The following is a 19,780-nucleotide window of genomic DNA, read 5'->3' as shown; positions in this document are numbered from 1 at the left end:
TGAAATGTGTGTCACTGAAAGGGCATCATATGTGGCTCATTTCTGGAAATGAGGTTGAAACCATGATGAACTGGTGGCACAAGGACTTGGCTAAGGCACACACTTAAATATTATATTGGTTTATTTAATTTGATGGAATCAAGTTACAGCAGATCTCATCGGAATAGATGGCACTCACTTCTTATGCTGCGCTGCCACCTGGTGACTGTCAGAGGCATGAGCTGTTTGCTGAGTTCCAGGGGATCTTTAACCGTGAAGTTTTTAGCCTGATGAATGTGGAATCTTAGAATTCAAAAGCGCAGGCAGCTGTGGAGAATATCATTCTCATTCTGATAATAGTGCTGCTGTGTTTCTGCATAGGTTTATTCTGTTATCAAACACAGGGCTTAGGTCCTTGAATAGACATTATTAAAAATATGTGCATTTATATACACACACACATGCTAAGAAATCTTAATCTATGGAGAAAACAAAATAAAATTGGGGGAAATATTAGGAGACAAATTGTAGAAATAGTGGTAAATATAACAAAGACAGAACTGTGAATAAAAAATATAACAAATATAACAAAGACAGAATTCTGAATAAAAGACAATATCCGTGACATTTAAAATATGGAAATAAATTATTTATTTATTTACAGCACCATTTAATTACATTAAGTACCATTTAATTACAGAACCACCCATTTATATTTATTATCCCTAGTATGCTAACATGCTGGCCCAACCTCCATTCCTGAACCTTTTCCCCTTTATCTGTCTCTACTAGAGAAGCTGTAAAAGTTAACATTCCATTGCCCAGTTTTCTTACATTTAGGGATGGCCATGTGACACGGTTTTCGCTAATGAGATATAAAGCTGCCCTTTCCAGTTCTCCTTCTTCCTGCCTGGAATACTGACTTTAACTGGGATGTGCAGCAGCCATCTTGGCTCTGGGAGGTGATGATGAGCATGAAAGTGAAATCAAACATGCTGGATGTAGTGGAGCAGAGAGATAGAAAGGGCCTGTGTCCTTGATTATACCACTGGACCGCTAAACCACCCCTAGACTGACTTTTATTTCTTTGAATTACTGTTATTATTTCTCTTGCTACTTCTGAAGCCTATTCCTAACTAAGTAAAAGGCCTTGCTCTCCTGAAGGTTCATTAAGATGCTGGCACATTAGTTTTACTTATTTGCAGGACAGAAGTGTGTGCGTGCATGTGTGTGTGTGCATACGTGTGTGTACACACTGCATTCTCTGGTCAATTGTCCAGCGCTGATGTGATCTTATAACTTCAGTTGTTGACATCACTGAAAGCACAAGCTACCATTTCTCCTTACACACATGTTACCTCCCTTTATCTCAGTTGCTGTAGGAGGGCAGTCTCAGGCATCTGAAAGATAGGTAGGAATTAAGAAACTGAAGAGTGGGTAGAGGAATATTCTAAGTAGGGGAAAGAGCATGAACAAAAAGCATTCACTTGATGAACTGAAAAAAGGCCCATGTTATAGGAGCTCTGACCAACTGGGAGGCCAGCATGAGATGATTCTCTCTGGATAAGCAGGGGCTCATAGGGTGTTTGTTGTAGAGGCATATTGAGGATCATGGACTTGATTTTAAATGTAAGGGAAAGGTTAAAAAATTTTTTAGCAAGTTCCCAACAGGATAAAAATTCATATTTCACAAAGATCATTGTGGCAGCCCAATGAAGAATGGGTTAGAAGGGGTAAAGAGAGAAAACTAAGAAGCCAATAAGAAGACCGTGGAGGTAGGGAGGAATTGAGGCCAGACTAGGAGCAGCCTTGGAAATAGAGAGGTAAAGTGGATATGAATTTGGAAAGTAGATTCAGCAGAACTTGGGTGGGGAATGAGGGAGCAGTGTCTGCATGAGTGAGGGTAAATGAAGGCAGTGGTTACTGAGATGGACAGCACAGGGGCAGGATGGAGGGAGAGTGAAGAGGGAGCATACGGGAACAGAATGGAAATCGGTTAGTCTGCTTTGCACTTGTAGAGTTTATAAGACACACAATTACAGATGCTTGGCTGGTTGGGAGCTCAGAAGAAGGTTCAAATTAGAGCTAGAAGTTTCAAGAGGACTACACCACATAATTTCCAAATGTTCATGGTCTACTCGCCCTCACCCTGGACTACACTTAACATTACTTTGGTGGTCTACGTGGGTTCTGTGAAATTAAGCTTTGAGAATGTGGAAAACAAAGATCTCAGAGAGGACCAGTGCAGTGTTTCAGTGAAGGAAGATTAGGAAGTATGTCTTGAATTCAGTTAAAATGTAATCCTAGAGCCCCAATTCATAAGAAACTTGTCCTTTTTAATAAAAAGAACAGAAAGTGTAGAGTCTAGAGACCTATCATCAAATAAGACCTTAGGAAGATGTTGGCTTATCAGTTTTTGTTGAAAACATTGACCGCAGCAGAGCACAGGGTCTTAGGGTTTTCTTGAGGAAAGAGAAGTGCTGTGAGATGTTTGTTCTTTGTTGTTTTCTTAGTCGAATGCATAGAGCATGTGTTCTCATTGTCCTCGAATGTACATACATGCCATGCCCTTATTTTCTTTATTCATACCTCTTGTTCTTGGCTTTGAGTAACACTCATTCATTGTTTTATTGAGGAATATTGATTGAATTCCTTCACTGTGTAGTGTGCTGGAATACACAACAGTGACTAAGATGTAATTCTTGTTCTCAAGGAGCTCTCATCCAGTGGGGAGGTATTTTTGTGAACAAATAACTACCAAACAACATGATGAGGGCTGTGCCTGAGCTGTGAATCAAGTGTTTTGAGAACAGTAAGAGTTGTTAACTCTGGGGATGCTTTAGGAAGATAATTTGGGCTTACACGATCTGGCCCTGACCTTCCCTCCCAGTATCACCTGCAGCCGTTTCCCACCTGGATCCCTTCCACTCCAGTTGTACCAAACTCAGCTTGTGTCCTCTTGGCCCTTCCGATGAACCAAATACCAGGAGAGTATATGCATGACTGCCAGGAAGGAAGATAAACCATGGTGGTTACAGTCAGGTAGGATGCAAACTGGTGTAAAACCAGTCACCTGGTGAGGAGAATCTTAAAGATGAAAATGGTAAATACAACTGAAGATAAACTTGACGCTAAAGATTAAAAATAAGATATGATGTAGTTAAAAACAGAGTAGAACAAACTTTAGAGAAAACCAAAGTAAGAACTTGAGAGACCATATTAATATAGGAATCAGAAAGCTAAAAATACTGAAAATAATTAAAGGATAAATTTAGTTTTAGAGCAGGAAAGGCTAAAACTTAAAGGTGAAAAAATATGAGCTTAAAATATAGTAAAGGAGTGAAAAATGGTCAGGTAAGATATATATTATGAGATTTAAAAGAGACATAAAATTAAGATAAAACCAGTTAATCTAGTTACCATCACCTCACGTAAACTCTCCAGATTTCTCTTACATAATACCCAGGAAAGATAAAAAATAAAGAAAGAAAAAGCAAAAGATAAAAAGTCACAGCACCACAAAATCTGAGACTGAAAGATAATCACAAAATCTAGTAGGGACTATGCTTAATTGTAAGGATTATATAGAATTATGATTACAACAAAATATATTAAAACAATATAATTATATAATATATTTTTATAAAAAAATTATGAACCATAAAATGAACTATTTTGATGGAAATGCATTTCTTAATGAGATGGTGAGGCTTTTTCCCTCCACTAGTTCATGAACCCATTGATGGATATTATTTATCGCTAGAGTGATACAGTGTTTCATTTTTACCATTGAAACAGAAATTTTTGAGAAAACTTGTTCATATAAATAAGGATATGGAAATAGGTGCAGTTTTACTGCAGGAATGTTCCTTAAATCTTTTAACTCTTCGTGGGTAATGTGCCGAAAATAAGCACATGGAAATCTAGCACCAAATATTTTTTCTGACAGCTTAAATAGGTCTTATTTCCATTTTGTTGTAAGTGAAGAATTGGGAAAGACCTGAGTTGGAAAAGGATTTATAATCCAGGCATTAGAGCCACTCACTTTCTCAAATTTTTTGAGTATATCAAAAAGTTTTATGAAGACCCATCAGTGATGAGTCTACATGTTAGTCATCCACCACTCGGGAAAATAGAGACATTAATTATAGTACACCTTTGCTAATATTATTTTTTTCTTTCGCCACATTAGAGCGTGGTGGTGGGTGGCCTGCATCCCCCAAAGAAGGGCGTTCCATGAGAAAAAACACAAGGGAGCTCACACACCATGTTCTAATCCTTCACAGCAAAATGGTCAAGATAGTGCTTTGACCAACCCTTAAACGAGGCTTCCACGCTGACTGATGTTTTGGGGTGTGACTTACTTTTGCAGAGTGGGGTGAGGTGAGGTGGGAAATGGAAACCTTCACAGACATGCAGATTGGATCTCAGGCAGCTCAATTTTAGGAGAAAGAGTAAAGTTAAAAGTCAGGATACTAAGTCATTTAAAGTGTCCCATGTCCATGTGCCCCTTAGTCTTCACGAGACACACCGTTGGCGTGTCCCATTTGACGTCTGCTGTTTGAGATTCCCTTTGCTGGTACCTGCTTGGTCCTTTTGGGTGAGGATATTAACTCTAGGGTTTTACATATTTTGGTGGTGGGGTTTGAGGGGGCTGATACCGACCGTTCACAAACTGGTTCCCTTTCCTGCTGGCCACAAGGTTAGCCTTCCTTCTCAGAACCCCTTGCTATTAGGTGGGCCGTGTGACTGATTTCTGGCCAAAGGGATGTGGGGAAGGTGCTGCCTGTGTCCTCCAGCTCCAGCCCCAAACCTCCTGTATAATCCTCAACAATTCTCTGCGGCCGCATCAGCCACTGGATGCAGTGGGTGCAGTGGGAGGAGCTGAGTCTCTAGGGCTTGGTGGAACCATGGGATGGAAGGTGCCTGAATGACTGAGTAGAGGAAAGCATCTTCTCCCTCACCAATCCTCTCCAGTGCTCCCAACCCACACTGGACCGTGGTATGATGGGAAACAATCCTTTTGTGGAATAAATCCTGAGATTTGGGGCTGTTTATTTCAGAAGTTAGCCGGCCTTGATGAATAATGTTTTCTTTCAAACTTCTGCAAACTGTATAATCAAAATTCTGCAAAGTTTTACTTTGCTTTAAATCTTATGTACTCTGGTTGGTGATAAATTGCCCTACATGTGTTACCACTGCCCTTGCGCTTTAGGTTTTGCATTTTGGAGTTGAGGGGAAGGGCAAGCTCGTTGGTCTTAAGACTGCTGAGCTGAATATGCTTATTTCTAAAATACTGCTGGAGTTATTTTATGGTTTTTTAATATTTTATTTTACTCCCCAGTTATTTTCATTAACTGGATGAAGTATTATTTATATATAAAGATTTTACAAAAGGAAGGCATATCACTCATATATAGTTACATATATTTATATAGATATAAATTACATTTTTTCCTCCAAATCTTTGTGGCTGCTATTGTAAATAGTATAACAAATATTTCTTGGATATTTTCTTTTTATTTTTATGTATTGTTTTTTCAAACAATGTTTTCCCAAAGTCTAACTTTTCTTATATGAGGGTGGGACATTTTTAACACTGATACAGAGAACCATTGACTTAGAAAATTTCTAATGTTTGTTCCCTTTTCTGAAATTCCATGATTTCAGGTAACCTTGTTCTTTTACTTACAGGTAAACTTATTACTGTGTATTCTACAACAACCCAGATGGGGAACCCACAATGGTTAACAAAGAGGAGAATATTTTTATTTTTAAATCAACTCACAAATTAAGTTCCATTTTCTAACATGGATTCCATTTATAGTTTATTACATATTTTGTTAAACAGAAACAGTCTACTGGATCACACAATAAAAGTACAGATTGATGGATGAATGCAAAGTCATAGCCACAAAAACTTCCAGAGTGATATTTTCATCACAAGTTGATCAAGTCACTTCTACTGAAAAACTCTAGTGGCTTCCCACTGCTTGCAGAACACAGTCTGAGTGCCTGTGTATAGGTTAGGTGCCCAGTGTGATCTGGCTGCCTGCCTTGCCTCCATTCCTTGCCCCTCCCACACACGCTCCATGAGCTTCAGCTGCTGGAAATACCACAAGTCTGGGGTTCACAGCCTTTGCACGCCCTAGTCCCTCTGCTTGGTCACGGTCAGCTGGTGAGCCAGGATGGGGGTGAGGTGCGGCAGGGACCCAGCAGGTAGGAGCAGAGTCTGGGGCATGGTCCTGGGCAGGCTGAGCTGATTGAGATCTCACGGCCTGGGCAGAGATTTGCAGTCACTGTAAGTCAAGGTCACAAGCCAAGAGTACCGACAATGCTGCTCAATGAGAAGAGGGAGATGAGACAGGGTGGTCAGAGGGCTCAGGAGCCACGCTGCACTGTGAGTGTGCTCTTAGGTGCCCCTCAGCGTGACTTCTGTGAGTGCCCTGGGCTCCCTAATACACCACCACTATTGGACTTGCTCACAGCTCCATGGCTCACTAGCTGTATGACCTTGGACAAGCGATTAAATCCTTCAAGCAAGCACTTCCTTATCGATTAAGTGCACATAATAGTAATTGGACTGATGACATTATACAATACACGTAAAGCTCATAGCACAGTGCCTGGAACATGGTCAGTGCTCAATAAATGCTTATTTATTATCCCATCGAGACCACGAGTGCTTCCAGGAACCTTCTTAAAGCAAGGGCAGTATCTCTCACCCATGCCATAGATTTCTAGCAGCCCTGGGAAGGCTCTTTTGCCCCCTACCCTCTCCATAATTTTTTCCTGTGCTGGCTGATGGCTGAGTGAGGCTTTATCCCATTCACTTAAATGCATGATCACTATTAAAATTCCCTCTGGAAAAGCTGGTTTGTGTGTGTGTGTATGTGTATCTATAAGTTATTGCTGAAGTCAGTCAGCGGTGTCATAGTGAACAGGAAAGCTTCGAGACTCCTGAGAGATCTCAATAGGTAATCGTACAGCATAAGCAGAAAGTTGCCCCTGAATTTGGAGGCCAAGGATTTGAGGATGGGGGCAAGTAGGTGGAGGCATTTATAGGGGTGTGGGATGAGGTATGTATATATGTATGTGGGGGAGGGGGGTGAGACTAGGAGGGGCATCTGGTGTTCTCCCAAGGGAACAAACACATTTTGAGCATTTCCTGTGAGAAGGCCTCTATGGGATAGGCTTTCACATGTTAGTTCATTATGTCCCTACCACATCACGAGTAGGAATGACTGTTCAGTGCCCTGCACGGGGCCACATAACTGGCGGCTGGTGAAGCCTGTGTTTGAGCCCTTGTCTTCCTGAGTTCAAAGCCCTGGCTTCGTTGCCAGCTCACCACCTCCCCAAGGAACCGATGGGTTTGCTGCCCTCCTGGTCCACTGAAGGCTTCTTTTGAAGCTGGGTGCTATGGAAATAAGCTCCCTTAGGATGGCCTCTCAGAAACACCGCCTCTCCCAGCCATGTTTCTTTTCAGGCAACACCTGTTTCAAACAAGACTGTGTTTATCCCTGCTTTTCATTACCCCCTCTCAACTCACACAATCCTTCTCCTTGCCTGCTAGGCTGAGTGGCTAGAAGAAGGTGTGAACTGATAACCCCCTAGGACCCATCCCATCACCTAGGCGAGGAGATGGGGCACAGATGGGGGCTGGGAGGAGAAACTCCAGCCCATCGAGAAAGCAAACAAATTTCTACTGAGCATCTACTATGTTTTTTAGGCTTTATATTATCTTATTTAGCATATATAACAGTCCTTTGAGGCAAGCAAGGCTTAAATCTTCTGTTCATTCTTTTCCTTGTTAATGATGACCAAAATCAGAGTATTTCAGAATGATTATTGGGGAAGAAATAGATGTGAGTTTAGGCTTTAGATTTATTGTACTCACTATGATGTCTTTGGAGTGGGGATGAGAGAATGAATTCAGACTACTATCTTGGGGAGGTCCATCTGAACTACTTAAAAGCTAAATTTTTTATTTTTTTTTGCTGAGAAAAGATTTGCCCTGAACTAACATCTGCTCCCAATCTTCCTCTATTTTGTAAGCGAGCAGCTGCTATAGCATGGCCACTGATAGATGGGTGGTGTAGGTCTGCGCTGGGAACCAAACCTGGGTCAGCAAAGCAGAGTGTGCCAAACTTAACCACTAGGCCACTGGGGCTGGCCCTGAAAAGCTAAATTCTTGATTCTAGGTTTCAAAAGGAACAGTTTTATTGTATATGAAGAAGACAAAGAGACCAAACTCGGTTAATGGTGGTGGCGTTCATTTATTTTTTTTTCTGCAGCTATGGTTAGAGTTAGAGCAGTTGTTATAATGAACAAATAGTTTGTAATCAGAAAATTAACTGCATTAAGTGGCCACTTTTTTTGTTTTTGAGGAAGATCAGCCCTGAGCTAACATCTGTTGTTGCTAATCCTCCTCTTTTTTGCTGAAGAAGACTGGCCCTGGGCTAACATTGGTGCCCATCTTCCTCCACTTTATATGGAACGCCGCCACAGCATGGCTTGATAAGTGGTGCGTAAGTCTGTGCCCAGGATCCAAACTTGCGAATCCCGGGCTGCCCAAGCGGAGCATGCAAACTTAACTACTATGCCTCCAGGCCAGCCCCTAAGTGGCCACTTTTAAAATGCCTCAAGGCTGGCCTGGTCTGGGCTCGGCCTCCTGTGTCCTTTTATACCATTGTCACACTTTGCCATGTTCCATGTCTTCACACAACCTCCCTTAGCATATGCTATTCTCATAATTTGGAATGTCACCCTGGTTCTATTTCACACACACACACACACACACACACACACACACACACAGATTTCTTGTGCACCCATAATCTTAACTCTATTACATTTTTATCTCTGAGAAAAAACTTTAAAAGCAAAAATAAACCTCAACCTTGTCTAAAGGATCACAAAAATCTGAATATGCGGGATCCGAATCAATGCTTGCTGGATATCAAGGCACTAACATTAGCCTGGCAACTGCAAGGTGGCAATTTCTCCAGCAGGTGGCGGTGGTATGAAGGAAGAAAAGTTATACTTCGGGACAATGGTCCCCAGGATAGAGAAGAACGGAGGCTGGCTGGGGGCGTTCCATTTCTGTCAGCAAACACGTATTGAACCATTCTAGTCTCCAGACACTGCCCTAAGTGTGCAGTGGATCCAATAGGAGTGAGGCAGTGTCTCTCAGCTTGGAGACCTCCCTTGAAGTCAGCTTGGAGTCTTGGGGGAGAATGTGTCCTTGTCTATCAGGCAGGGTCATTCGTTCGTGCTGCTCCTGGAAAATAACTTAAACCCCACACATTGTGTCCTGCTAATGGGAATGTAAAATGGTACAGCTGCTATGGGAAACAATCTAGTGGTTCCTCAAAAAATTAAAAATAGACTTATCATATGATCCAGCAATTCCACTTCTGGGTATTTACCTAAAAGAATTGAAAGCAAGGTCTCAAAGAGATATTTGTACAGCATGTTCATAGCAGCATTAATCACAATAGCTAAAATGTGGAAGCAACCCAAGTGTCCATAGATGGATGCATGGATAAGCAACATGTGGTATATCCATACAACAGACAATTACTCAGCCTTAAAAAGGAAATTTTGTCACATGCTACAACATGGATGAACCCTGAGGACATTATGATAAGTGAAATAAGCCAGTCACAAAAAGACAACTACTGTGTACTTCCACTTAAAGTACTTGGAGTAGTCAAATTTATAGTGACAGAAAGTAGAATGGTGGTTGCCAGGGGTTGGAGGAGGGGAGTTATTGTTTAATGGGTACAGAGTTTCAGTTTTACAAGAGGAAAAGAGTTATGGAGGTGGATGGTGGTGATGGTTGCACAACAATATGAACGTATTTAATACCACTGAACTGTACACATAATGGTTATATGGTAATTGTTATCTTATGTATATTTAACCATACACACACAAAACCCACAGCAAGTTCTTCTCTGCCTGGGCCTGCCTGCAGTGTTTCCTCTTATTGTAGGGACACAAGAAAGTCCCTAAGGCAAACCTACACATATTTTCTGGCAGCATCCATTGGTATCAGGCCTGGAAAGAGAGTGTGTGTCTGCATTGCTTGGCTATTGTAGTAGGTATGATCATCAACCCAATGATTATATATGAAATTCCATTTCTCCTGCAATTGTGACCTTTCATAGGGACAGAAAAAGAAGGCAAGTCACCTGCCCTAGAACCACAGACCCAGGAAGTGAAAAGAAATGACTGTTTATTGACCATCTACTCTGGGCCAGGCATTCTACTTTGTAAGCATTATCTCTTTTAATCTTTATTACCATCTAGAAGAGACAGATCAACCATTATTCTCACTTGACAAGCAAGGAAACTGAGGCTCCAAGGTCACAATATTACCCAAGATCCAAGCTAGGAAGGGGCAGGATCTGAATTCTGACTCCAGTGGAGACTGTGTGGTCTGATGAGGCAACAGCAGATCCGGGATGTTGGCTTGTACAGCCCTTATGGCACTTAAATGCCACGCTTTTCAATGTGAACCACGTGTGTAAGGATCACCCAGGGCCCTCGTAAAAGATGAAATTCTGATTTGGGTTTGGCAGGAGATTCTGCATTTCTAATGAGCTCCCGGTGACATGAATGGTGCTGGTTGGGGACCACACTTTGAGTTGCAAGGCTTTAATTTGCAGCTTCCTTTCTCATTGTCACAGCACCTTTTTCTCAGGACTCTGGGACAAAAGAAATTCCTATTCCATTTTTCAAGTTGTTAGGGCCAAACAACTTGTTAAGTAATGTGTTCTGACAACTTAGAAGCCATTTGAAAAAATTGCATATATAAATTGAAAGAAAATAATATTTTAATTTTATTCCTAAATAACCACAATTAGTTACTAATGGGATATATGCATCCCCGGGACCTGCACAACTTCTTGAACCTTGGAATCAATTGGATTCACCACCCTCATTACTTCTTCCGTATTGATTTTTTGTGATACTTGCTTTTTAAAACAGCAGCAGTCGAAAACCTAGCTTCAAAAAGATATGACATTATCAAAAGGAATTCAGTGCATGTTGAAATTGTGAACTACCTGGAATTAGTTCACATGGAGTCTGACAGATATCAAGTATCGCTGTGTTTCCCTTGGAAATTTAAAATATCCCATAGGCCCCCAGGACTCCTTGGTGTACAGTTTGGGAACCAGGGCCTTAATGCACTCTGACTTGTATTAGAAAACAGCAGTGTGGAGACACGGAGAGAGCTTTGGAGTAGGAGCCAAGAAACTCTTTCACTAAACTATTTTGTGACCTCAGCAGGTTGCCAAGGTCTTGGGGCCCTTTTCTGACTGGAGAGGTGACCACATGAACTAACCTTTAAGGTCATTCAGATATAATGTCTACGATTCTAATGATCTGTGCACACATCTCAGCTCCCCCCACAGTGCCTTCCTCATAGCAGTAGCTCAGTAAAGAGCTGTGCCATAAATGCCTTTTGAAAACATCTTAGTCAATTTCCGAGGGGGTGGAGTGAGTGGAGATTTTATTATTTCTGTAATATTGAAAACATTTTTATGTATGAAAGAAGCAAATTAGTGGCCAGTGTTTTAGTAGTAATTTTAAAAAGATGCACACATAGTGGAGACATTCGTACCATGGAATTCCAGAAGGGCAGGAATATAAATAGCAATGGACAAGGACTCAAGGCAAACCTCGATTCCAATTCTAGGACAACGGCTTACTACCTGTGCAGATTTGGGCAAGTCACTTGATTCTCTGTACCTCAGTCTCTTTATCTGCTTAATGGGAATCATAATAGCTGCTCTCTGCTGGTAGAGGAATTAAGAATATTTAAAGAGGTACTGCCCGTGAGAGTGCTCACAAGAGTTAGGAATCCTAGTCACCACCAAAGTCCTCTCACCAACCCCTCCACTGAGAGGGGAGTACAACTGCGCACTATGACAGCAAGTGACATCAGCTTCCTAAAACCGTAACGAGGGGTGGAGATCCCTGCCCAGTGTCACTGCTTTAATTATGGGCTCAGATGTTATACAGGTAATTGGAAAGGAGCCATTAGGAGAAGACAAGGAGACACTCAATCTCTATCCATTTGAGAGGTAACAAATTAGGCATCATAAGTCAATTTATCTCATAAATATTTATGTGTCCTTTGGGATGGAACCTTTCACCTTCATTTAGGGAACAAAAGAATATGGACATAGAGAGAATGCCAGCTATTCTTATTCTTTCCCTGGGACAACCCTGTGGAATCTCTTTCCCTTAAGCATGGAAATTCCAAGCTCAGAGCCTGACGCTTTTCCCTAAAACAATATATCCACCCTCCAATCTCACCTCAATTAGCAAGATGAATCACTTTTTCCACTGGCTTAACGCAGCAGTCCTCCTCTGCCCTAACTGATGGGGCCTCAGGGCTCTACCCACCCTCTCTTTTGAGAATCAGATCCAAGAACATCCGCCAATTAATTTCCAAGATTCTCCTTGGATTTACAGTTCACCATTATTGGTTTTAACAATAATAACTGTTAAATATAAAATAGACCAAACACAAGTTGTGGGAATGAAGAACTCTATGTGTGGGTGTATTCATCAGAGTTGTTCAGAGAAACAGAGCCAATAACAGTGAGAGAGAGAGAGAGAGAGAGAGAGAGAGATTTTGAGGAATTGGCTTGTGAGATTGTAGGGTTTGGCAAGTTTGAAATCTGCAGGGCAGGCTGGCAGGCTGGAAACTCAGGCTGGGTTTCTATGTTGCAGTCTTGAGGCTGAATTTCTTCTTCTTAGGGAAACCTCTGTGTTTGTTTTTAAGGCCTTCAACTGATTGGATTAGGCCCACCCACATTATGCTTTACTTAAAGTCTACTGATTTAAATGTTAATCACATCTAAAAATTACCTTCACGGCAACATCTAGATGGGTGTTTGACCACACAATTGAACACCATAGCCTACCAAAGTTGACACATAAAATTAAGCCTCACAATTGGTGTCCAAAAATGACACCAATTGAGGTGTCAATTGAGGTCCTCAAAACCAGCCTAAAATCAGCTATTTATCACAATCCAACTGGTACCACCATAAGATGAATAAAAACAAATGGGAGAAATGATTCAGGATGGAGAAACTTTCCCAGGAATATGTCTTAGGGAATTGAAATACTAAAGTTCCTCCTCCAATACCCTGTATCTGGGCTTCCTGGCCGTGCACAATGAATGGGGACATCTGAGTGGGTGTGGGACCATCTGCATGTGTGTGCTCACCACGAGGTAATCAATCTTTGGGTTGACGTCTCCTTTTCATCTACATTTCCTCCTCCACCGGGGCGAGTCCCTTCTGCATAATACTCTGCTTTATCAAGTTCAGAGTTGGAGGAAGTATGGAGTTCTGGGAAAATAAACAGTGCAAAGTAGTCACTTAGGGAAAACAATGTCCTGCCTCCCCAACTCTCCCCTCTCCCTTGGCCAGAATATGGACCAGATCAGCCTGACGGCAAGAGGTTAACCTAGCGCAAAGGTTGGCACCATGCCTGAAGTATTGTGAAAAAGGTATTCCTGGAAATATTTTGCCTGCTTACTGAAAAGTGCCATTTTTTCTCTCAAATGTGCTTAATTGTATTAGGAGGTGCTTTCTAGCCAGTGATTGGTTGGAGCTTCTGAGAAGAGCTAAACTAACCCACCCATTGACTCTCAGGCTCCTTCTCATCCTCAGGGGGTCCTACAGATCCCTGTGAGCTTCTGAGGTGTGGTTCCTGATTCCCCTGCCTGCCTCCCTCAGGGACTGACGCCCATTTCACCCCCATTGTGCAGCGGAACACAAAACACACAGCGTCATATCCTTCTGTAATGACATTCAAAGGCTTCCCATCGACGGACAGTAAAAGTCTATGTCCTGTGCATGGCAATCAGTCTTTGTGATTGATTGGCCCTGCATGATCTACCTACCTGTAATTTTCTAGTTTTATTCGCCCCAATCTCCTTGAGTTTTCTGATCTAGTCGTTAGATTGTCTGACCTGCCAAGCTACGTTAGGTCTCCTTTATTTGTTGCTTTCTCTCCCTACAATGTTATTTCCTCTTTTGTCCACACTTCGTATCCTTTTTCATCTGTCATCTCATCCTTAAGCTTTTTTTGGTCCACTCACTTCTTTCCAATCAGAGTAAACCCCACTTTCTCATGTGTGACCTCTGTCCCCTGAATGTGTATCCGTTAATGCAATTGTGACAGTGAATCGGATCTATTTGTTTATGCGTGTTTTCCCTCGCTTGCCAAGGACGGAAACGATTCTGCAGCACCTAATAAAGTTCTGGGCACAGAGTAGGCACTCACTCTTCAATTGAAAATATAAAACAGAGTACTTATTAAATATTTATTTAACTGAGTTGACCTGTTTTTCTTTCCCACACTGCAGAGGGGCAATTCCAAGGCGGAAGGACTCACAGACTGAAACAATGCCCCCTAGTCAGTTTATAGTTCAGAGAGGTGGAAGTGTGACAGGGTGGCAGTAGGATGGGATGGCGGGGAGCTGGCATGGCCCTGAGGAGGGATAAGGGGCTCTGGGTGTCAGCTGGAAGCCTGGTGAAGGGGGTGAGGAGGAGGAAGAGTAGAGGGAACAGAAACTGAACACAAGAACTGAGATGGGAGGTCAGTGATCCTGAAATATTTCTGTTGAGCTGAAAGGATGACATCAGCATGTATGTGTGTGCGTGCCTGTTGAGTTTGTGCTGTTGTGCATGCACACATGTGTGAGTCTGTGCACACACTCTCTGTTGGTGAACCACCTAGTTGGTGTAAACGAGGCCACAGACACCAAGAGGAAGTGGTGGGGAGGAGAGGTGAACTAAGATTGAATTAGTATCTAGAGCAACCAGAGGCTTTAAATGCATGATCTCAATTACTTGTCACATCAACCTGGTAAGGAAGGAAGGTTTTTATATAAATAAAATCTATAAATCTATAAAAAAAAGGTGTCGTTTGTATAGATGAAGACATTGAAGCTAAGAGAGGGTAAGTAACTTGCCACAGAGGCATAACCAGTAAATGACTGAGCTATCAACCATACCCAGGCGTCTAGTTCCAAGCCCCGCATTGTACCGCATGTCCTCCCCAGGTGTATATTTGAGCTCTCAGATTGTGTTTGCGTGCTCTCTCTACAGAGGGTCCTGAGGACAGTTTAAAGTATTTTGCTTCCTAAAGTGGATTCAATCAGAAAAACTTGTCTCACTTAGCTATGGATCTTGGGTTAAAGGGAGAAGATTTCCCGAGATCCTTTCCCTAGCCCAAGCATCCCTCACTTGCCTGATCCTGTTTTCCTGACTGGACTGAGTTTATGATTTAGAGCCGGCCTCCAGTCAACATCCTGGGTGGGAATCCTGTGGGTTGCAGCCCTGCCTTTCTCCAGCACCCTGGTGTGAGAAGCTCTTCCTTGATGTGAAACAGGGGAGTCATCGGCTAGGTACTCTAGTTTCTAAATCTATGGGTATCGCTGAGGTTAAATTTACTGCTATTGTTAAATTTAGAAAGTGTCATGCAACAGTTAAAAATGTTAAAAAATGCAAAACCTGTTTTACTCTATTCTCCCACTGGGTTCTCACCAAGTGCCTACTCTGTGCAGGCATGTGGAGTATTAGGAGTTGAGTGTTTATAAAATTTGTCTTTTCTGCCAGAGCAAAGTCTTCCATAAGGAGAAAATGGAATCCATTCAACCCAAGATAACCCCATACCAAGCCTGTCACAGTGGTCTCTGGGCAGAGGCAACCATTTCTGAGAAAGTCCTCCGGAAGATTACCTTTGTCCTGTGGAATGAGGACAGAAATTAACTTTTACTAAAAAGCTTCTATTGTTTATTTTGTGCCTCCTTCATGCCAGGCCCAGTGCTAGAAACTTTCACACATGCTTCTACATTTAATCCTTACAAAAGCCTAGCAAAGTCTGCATTTATCGTTTATTTTTTGTGATGAGGAAGCAAGACTCCAAAGAGGTAAAGACGTAGGTCTAAGGTCTAATCCCGAGTCAGTGGTCGGATCCTGAGGCTGACCAGGTCTGCCTGACCACAGAGTGCAAAACCCAGGCTCCAGACTGGAAAGATTTATCACAGACGACACGAAATATATTCTTTTGCCTCTACCTTTCTTTGCTTTCACTCAGGTGTCCTTAGGTCTGAAATGCTCTCTCTTCTTTCCATTCTCTCTCTTTCAAAGCAAGCTCAAATTTCACTTCCTCTGTGAATTCTTCTAAGGTCTCCCTGGCAGCACTCAACCTCCCCCCCCCACCCCCCTTCAACTCTTCTTGTTTCCGGAAACGACATTTATTTAGCACTGGATATAGCAGGTCATCAGTATTTGCTGACAGATTCCTCCAGGATGGTGTGAGCTCAGGGAAGACTGGGACTGTGTCTTATTTTGTCTCTGAACCCTCAGTGCCCAGAAAACAGTGGACTATCTATAAATATCTGAGAAATGAGGGAATAAAAATATGAATGAATTAATATAAACTCCAGAACTTCAGAACAGAAAACTGACTGTAAGGACTATGAAATAACTTCCAAAATAACATAGTCAAAAACAGAGCCAGATAAGACAATGCTGCATTACTTATGCTTTTGGGATTTGGTTGGCCTAGAATGACCCTTATTAGCCAATGGGAGAAAGAGGCTAGTGGTCCCTGGGGCTGATGGGTTGTACCTTAGGAGGCCTCATTTGTTTTCACCCAAGAGAGAAGTGCTGCCTTGTTTTCTTTCCCAGAGGACAGATGGCAGCTCCAGGCTCCTCTGGGCCAGCTGGCTGTAGGATTAGTGCATAAAGGACCTATGTGTCTAAAGCACTTAGGAAAGATCCTTATCCATGTGGCCTGAGAGCATGAAGTACAAGGCCATTCCAGAAGACCTCAGCTTGACTGAGGACTGCTCATGGACTTGACTCCTAGGCTGGGGCCCTACAATTTCAGTGACTATAAATCAAGAAAAATGGACACAACGTGAAATTTTTTTATTGATTGATTTATATGCATATATCTCCAATTGTGGTTTCAAAAAATTTAAAAAAGTCTGCGCTTCCAGGAAACCTGTGCCTTGAATCTGTTAGTAGAGCGTTATCGATTTTGGGCAAGTCACTTTCCATCTCTGACCTTCAGTTTCCTCCTCTGAAAAATGAAGACATGGACAAAATGCATCACTAAAAATATCCAGACTATTTGTCTCAGGAATTCTCCTTCCATGAATCTTACCTGAGGAAATAACCAGAAATATTTGTGTAACAAAGTGCACTTCACAGTATTATTTACAATACGGAGAACCTGAAAAATAACTAAGGGTCCATCATTAGTGTCAAATGAACTATGATACATTTGTTGAATGGAATATATGCAAATATTAAAAAGGAGAATCAAAAAGCGTGTGTGATAGTGTAGTTGAACGCTCATAATATAGTGTATCAATGCCCTCCAGCCAAAGACCACCAGCAACACTTCTGTAATTGAGTAAGTTAGGTTTATTTCTCATTGTGGTGAAGGAGAATGCACAATTTGATTTTGAGATGGTTTTTCCTGTCCCACTTTGGACTGGGGCTCCATAAACTAAGCATAAGACACTAGACGTCATATGTTCTCACAGTCCAAAGTGCTAATTCACAAATATAGGACTTTCAGAGGGGGTGGTCAAAAAACAGCTTTGCAACCCTTAGCCCATCATCTACCTTAAGGCATATTAGAGGGTGAAGTTGAAGAGGCCAAAAGAGAAAGTCTTTGGAGAAAGTTGCTGGGGAAAAGAACAAGATTTTGAAGCTGATATTGTGCTCCCTGAATGTGGCAGATGTTTAAAGCTGCTATTTCTTATCATAAGACACTTCAGCAGGTTTTTTCAGAAGTGTTCCTATAGGAAACTTTCAATTATAATTCCCATGAAGAATCAAAACCCAGGCTATGGTTCATGGGGGCTAAGGAGAGAATGATCAAGAAGTTTGAAAGAACTGCCCAGGCCCTTCCCTGTAGGGGGGCCCCCTGTGGGGGCGGGGTGGGGCACTTTTGATTGGTTGTCAGATTGGACTTTTGACTTGTAGTGGATAAACATTTTAATAGCTGAAAGTGAGCCTAATTACCACGTTGAGAATGTTCTGTAAATAGAAGAGACTGGAGAGCTTAAGCCATCTTTTCAAGTTGACATCAAGAGGGGAACATGATGTAGTCTACACACAAATTGAAATATAATGAGGTATACCTGGAATTTATATAATGCTATAAACCAATGTTACCTCAATTAAAAAAAAAGAGGGGAGGACACAGATAAGGCAGAGTGTATTTGAAAGCAGAAGTAGGAGAAATATCAAGTTATTTCTGTCTATACCCGTTGGGTTCAGACTGTTCACTCAGCCAGTTACATGTGGAAAAGTAATAGCGGTAAAATGGTGATTTGACACGAGAATTTGGCTCTTTCTCCTGAAGCTGACACTGAAGATGCCACAGAAGTATGAAGGAGGTAGAAGGATCTGAGAAAGTAATGCAAACATAGTGAGAACCCCTTAGGGAGACTGAAGTGTAGGCGCCTGGTGAGTGTGTGGATTTGTGTCTATGTGTTTGGGGGTTGGGAGTGGACAGGAGCAGCCAGAGAGACCAAGTTGCAATGGATGAGAATAAGCTAAAGAAAAGCCTCTAAATTGTACCCACTTTTTCTCCCACGCCCCCATTATCCTATATAAATAATTACTTACTCCCTGACCATTTTTGTAGCCAAGGAAAAGCTGATGTGGTAGGGAAACAGGAGCTCTGTGCTCAGGTCTGACTGGGGTGGGAGGCAGGTAAAAACAGGTGTAGCTTGACCTGCCCGCCCCTGATAGTCCTCCTTTCCCAAGTGTGTCCACCCATCCTGAGAGTGAGTGGCTCATTACACATGGGGCGGGGACACAGCTCCTGGGGATAAGGGAGTTTCCCTGAGGCAGAGAGTCACTTGGGGAGGGCTAGTTCACAGAAATCAACACCAGAGGACCCCTGCTCCCCACCTAGGCAAGTCCTTCCTGTTCCCTAAATCATCAGGAAGGGACCAAACTAGGCTTAGGTTTAAGTTGTTCCCCAGGTACTGACTCAGCTACAGTAGCTGTTATACCCCAGGGAATATGAGCTCATACACAGAAAAAGAGGAAGATACCAGAGGAGAGCAAACAAACAGGCATCAGGCTGGGAAACTCACACAAATGAAGCAAATCTAAAGGGCGAGGCAGAATACGATTTTAAAATAAGCATAATAAATATGATCAAAGAGGAAAGGGAGTATATCGGCAGCAGGAAGCAGGAGCAAGCAGTTATCATAGTGTTTGGGTAAGAAAAATGTAATAGCTGACACAAAAAACTCAGTAGATGAGTTGAAGAGCAGAATGGAGAAAGGCAGAGAGCAAATTAGTGAACTAAAAGACCAGGTTGAGGGATTCTCCCAGAAGGTGTAAGACAAGGATGAAGATGTGAGAAAACATATTACACATTGAGATATATAGGAGAGAACTGTCAACATCTCTGTAACAGGAGTCCCAGAGGAGAGAAAAAATAAATGCAGGGGATAAGAGCTTGAAAAAAGTAAAGATTGAGAAGTTTTCCAGGTTAAAGGAAGCTCAGCTCATCTCCCACAATCCCCTCTGCTTTCTGCACTCCGCACGCACTGGCTCACTCTGAATTTCTCTAAGCAGCCTTGATCCTTGCCAGGCTTTAACATCTGCTCTTTCCACTGCCTGGGACTGTTCTCCTCTCCCACCTCTCCCGATTCTTCACCTGGTTAACTCATACGTTCTTCAGATCTCAGTCTGAATATCCTTCCTTCAAGGGAGATTTTCCT

Source organism: Ceratotherium simum, chromosome 1 (assembly GCF_057802395.1).
Source record: "Ceratotherium simum simum isolate JZ-2026a chromosome 1, ASM5780239v1, whole genome shotgun sequence".
NCBI lineage: Eukaryota > Metazoa > Chordata > Mammalia > Perissodactyla > Rhinocerotidae > Ceratotherium > Ceratotherium simum.
Note: the sequence above shows the minus strand (reverse complement) of the source record.